The 4872-nt window shown below is 42.8% G+C and overlaps 1 long non-coding RNA gene across 3 annotated transcripts; it reads left to right on the top strand.

Annotated features, from left to right (window-relative positions):
* The first annotated feature begins 252 nt into the window (after positions 1-252).
* LOC123136716 (uncharacterized) lies at positions 253-2947 on the top strand. Of its 3 annotated transcripts, XR_006467244.1 has the most exons (4): positions 253-681; positions 1702-1828; positions 2367-2560; positions 2706-2947. It is a non-coding gene; the product is annotated as an uncharacterized lncRNA (long non-coding RNA). The 3 variants fall into 3 exon arrangements; XR_006467243.1 differs by having other exon boundaries at positions 253-1828; XR_006467242.1 differs by having other exon boundaries at positions 1702-2560.
* The last annotated feature ends 1925 nt before the right edge of the window (positions 2948-4872 follow it).

The raw sequence follows: 4872 nt of genomic DNA on the forward strand, positions 1-4872 counted from the left end.
AAAACAACATTAATTTGTACAAAACAATATTTTCACACTGGTTAAAGTAATCACATATCTAACTATGAGACATTTTAATTATCACATATCATATAGTACACATACACATACACACATATCTCTACTTCTAATGTCTCAGTTGATAGTCTCCGTTCTAGGTTTATTTTCGTCCCACCACTATTGTCCGGTTTTTTTCGTAGGTTTTTTTGTTCCGTCCACCACCTCTCCTCCGCTGGTTTTACCGTCGCGACAGAACCAATCCCTCGCTAGCCCTACCTCGTCTCCCGTCTCCAGTCGCAGCCGTCGACGCACCCCAATCCACCCCCGCCGCCGACGATCTCCTCGCCCTCCTGCGCCGCCGCCCCCAACCTTCTATTCCTCTCCGGAATCCCAAGGGAAGGTAAGGGAAGGGAGGGCAAGGGAAGGGAAGGGAAGGGAGAGGGAGCGCCCAAATCCACGGCGGCATCAGCGCGCCGTCATCGACCTGATCCGTGTCCGTCCTCGAGGGAGGTCGGCCATGGAGGTCCGCTCGGCCCGGCAGCAGCCATGGACGGACGGAGACGCCCCAAACCCTACCCTCAAGGACGACGCCTCAACCTTCAACCGGATCTTCCACCACACCACATCGGCCTCCCTGATTTCACGCAGGAGCTCCGATGCTTCCAGAACGTCACCTGCTAGGTACGTCTACATGCGTGGAGCTGTCTTCTTTTCTTACTCAATTCATAGTTGTTCAGTTTTAATGTCATTTCTGAAGTCGAAATGCACTGATTTTATTAGGGATTTTAGCACTGCTTAAATTTAGGGGGAAATTAATTTTAGTTTCAGTTTGGTTGATGGACTGGATATGTAGTCTAATTCGCAATCCCCTTTGTGACATATTCAGTTTGTGATATTTTATAATTGATCAATCTGTAACCCCTAATTCTTTTTAATTAAAAATTCAGGAGGCGAAGCTCTCTTTTACGATTTTGTGATGTTCTTGTTGATTGTGCCTTCAGTATGTCTCCCTAAACTCTAGCTCGATCATGAGAGAGAGAGAATTCAGAGAGGAAGAACACGCAGAGACATTGAAGTTTTTTTTGTGCTGCGCTCTACATCTGCAGCTTTTCTATTTTACCCTTTTTATTCATCAAGAGTACACGATCGTGCCTGAGCAACGTGCTCCACTACTGACCACGTCCATCCCCATGATCCGAGCTTCACGCTAGGCCTACTACGACTAATCCAAGGCGCACAAAACGCAACCAATTGGCGAGGAAAAACCGCTAATGGAAAAACGACTGGCTACTGACGAAACTGAATGTGTCTAGCGACACTTATCTGAAAAATGACTAAATTCAGAGAAGGGCGAGGGAGACAGGGTTTAAGCCAACACAGTATTCTTGGTGGCTTCAGCAAGTAGTAATGCAACAGGCTAATGTGTGATTAGTGAAATTTGTGCAGCAAATAGTAGTGTAGCAGGCCACGGTGTGTGATATTTGTAGTGCAATGGATGCTGAAATCTGTGTGTGCTATTTGTATGTGCAATGTGCAGGCTGTGTGCAACTTCATGTGCAATTTCAGAATAGAATACTACTGTATCTAGCTCTGAATTACAAGAGATTATTAACACTTATATATTCAATGTACAAGTTCTGAATTAGAGTTGATTATGACCACTTTTGATAAACATCCTTATATGTTTGTATTGTGTCCAAGAAGTTATCATCTTTCCGAAGACAAAGTACGGGTTGAGTAAGCTGTTTGGTGTTGCAATCGGCGAGGTTGGTCACGTTGGTGGTATTCTCTTATGTGCACGCCTCTGAACACCCATCAAGGGGGAATGGTATGTTTCGATAATCAATGATCAATTTCTGGTGGTACGTCATATTTTTCGTGGTAATGATGGTGTGTTTCCTTTTAGTTTTTGTCATGGTACTACCTTGTTCCTAACTTTGGAAAAGAACCGATCGAGAGCATTAGTGAAACAACCTCTATCCAAAGAGAAAGGGTTAATCATGGATCTTCATAACTGATGCAAAGAATCGTCTAACTGTTTAGTAGCTCTGAGAGATAATTAACCCATTTGAGGTTTGGATGTGCAATTTATGCCCTATATAGTAAGCTAGAGGGCTCTTTCTGATTCTTTGTGTGTGTGTGTGTGTGTGTGTAGATACCCAGGTTCTTAGCAATGAGCCGTTCTCGTTAATTCTTATGCATGTGGTTGCTATGCCTCTCTTAGTATTTCTGTGATTTTTCATGCATTTAGTTCTGCTTCCTATCCAAACATGGTGTTGAGTTTGCTATCTTTTGTTGTGCACAATGCTTGGATATGCCCTACGAAGAATTCTCAAAATTCTTATTCTTTGAATTGTATATCTTAGGAGCGTTTGTTGTACGTAAGCACATACAGAAATAAGATTTTGTCTACTTCCGAGGATATGGTGATAGAAACAACAAGGATCATGACCAGGATAGGAGAGTACAGAGGGCTCTGCCAGTGCACTACATCACAGATGTCATCTGTAGGAATGATGGCATCAACTGTCATTTGCACGTTTACAGATTCACAATGGAGGTGAGATTGGTATATGCTTCGCCAGCACAAGTCCTATCTAACAAAGTTGGATAATATACGATTCCTTACGAAAGACTAATTTCGAGAATGCATCTTTTGTGAGATTATTAGCTCTTGATTTGGATGAATTGTTTTATTCTTTTAGGTGTCATGATCTCTAGCGGTAGCTAGCCTGGTTTGGAGGTGTTGATCCTTCACATCACATTCGAAACCGTTCACTCTTTGGTTACGATTTGGCTGCCATGCAGCGGAATCTGGCTAAAAAAGTGAAACCAAACAGGGCCAAAAATTCTTCGCATTATTTAGGTATGTAAGAGAATAATGGAGTTGTTCGATCTGGAGTTTATTCCAAGGTGCAAAATTTACCAAAATGAACTATAATGCTAATGATTTTGTTCCATTTAATTTCTTGGGAGTTGTTGCACATTAAATTCTTGCCGCAATCCCTCTATAAATTTTTAGGCGTTCTGAATTTTGATGTAGCCATTCGTCTCATAGCTGCAATCGGAAGGCCAAATTCAAAGTTTGGTCTTTTTCTGGAAACTGAAACAATGGCATATAGTATTTTCTTTCACTCTATTATATCCTCTTGTTTTCTAGAGAACTAATCATACCTATCTTGCTCGATTTGTTTATAATCTGTGTTTTACTTTGGGTGTCTCTTGACAAAAATGGATATGAATGTGAAAGTGCAACTATCCCTGGGTGGTTTTGATAATTCCTAAAAACATATAGCTCATTGAGCTAATGCTATTTCGAGATAAATTTTTTAGGAAAGCTCAATGATTGGCATGTCATAGATGAGAAAAGTGTATCCATCAAAATGCTAAGGACAAAAGGATTGGCTCAAACTCAAAGCACAAGACTCTGCATTTTCTATTTTAGTGATCCAGGATCACATTGAGTCTATAGGAAAAGCCAATACTGTCAAGGAGGGATGAGGTGTTGCTTAATGAGTTTCTTGCTCAAAGTGCTTAGTGATATGCTCCAAAGCCCTCAACTACTTTCTCACATCCACATATGATTCAAAGTCAAACTCGGCCCCACCGAAACCAACTATCCGGCGGCACCGAGTTTAGATGTCATAGCCACCGCCACAAACCCTAGTCTTTTCGGTCTCACCGATAGGGATCTCGGTCTCACCGAGATGGGATTGCAATCTCTATGTTTCCGTTCGTAACGTTTCGGTCAAACCGAGATGAGCGATCGGTCCCACCGAGATTGCAATGCAAACTCTCTGTTTCCCTTTCGTAGCGTTTCGGTCTAACCGAGATGAGCGAATCGGTCCCACCGAGTTTGCTCGATCAACCCTCTGTGTGTCTATTACCAAAATCGGTCTCACCGAGTTTGTGTAATCGGTCTCACCAAGATTACGTTATGCCATAACCCTAGCCATATCGATCCCACCGTGATGACATGTCGGTCCCACCGAAAATCCTAACGGGCACATTATTTCCAGAATCGGTCCGACTGAGTTTCACGATTCGGTCCCACCGAGTTTGGTAAGTTGTGTGTAACGGTTAGATTTTGTGTGGATGCTATATATACCCCTCCACCCACTCTTCATTCATGGAGAGAGCCATCAGAATGTACCTACACTTTCAACATACATTTTCTGAGAGAGAATCACCTACACTTGTGTTGAGGTCAAGATCTTCCATTCCTACCACATAAATCTTGATCTCTAGCCTTTCCCAAGTTGCTTTCCACTCAAATCTTCTTTTCACCAAATCCAAATCCTGTGAGAGAGAGTTAAGTGTTGGGGAGACTATCATTTGAAGCACAAGAGTAAGGAGTTCATCATCAACACACCATTTGTTACTTCTTGGAGAGTGGTGTCTCCTAGATTGTCTAGGTGTCACTTGGGAGCCTCCGACAAGATTGTGGAGTTGAACCAAGGAGTTTGTACGGGCAAGGAGATCGCCTACTTCATGAAGATCTACCCCTAGTGAGGCAAGTCCTTCGTGGGCGGCGGCCATGGTGGGATAGAAAAGGTTGCTTCTTCGTGGACCCTTCGTGGGTGGAGCCCTCCGTGGACTCGCTCAACCGTTACCCTTCGTGGGTTGAAGTCTCAATCAACATGGATGTACGATAGCACCACCTATCAGAACCATGGCTCAAAAATCTCCGTGTCAACATTGCGTTTGCTCCCTCAAACTCCTCCCTTTACCTTCATATGCAATTGTTTTACATTCCGCTGCTATACTCTTAGAATTGCATGTGTAGGTTGATTGCTTGACTTGTGCTAAGTTGTTAAAATCTGCCAAGAACTAAAATTAGGAAAAGGCTAGATTTTTATTTGATCAAGTAGT

Source organism: Triticum aestivum, chromosome 6B (assembly GCF_018294505.1).
Source record: "Triticum aestivum cultivar Chinese Spring chromosome 6B, IWGSC CS RefSeq v2.1, whole genome shotgun sequence".
Classification (NCBI taxonomy): Eukaryota; Viridiplantae; Streptophyta; class Magnoliopsida; order Poales; family Poaceae; genus Triticum; species Triticum aestivum.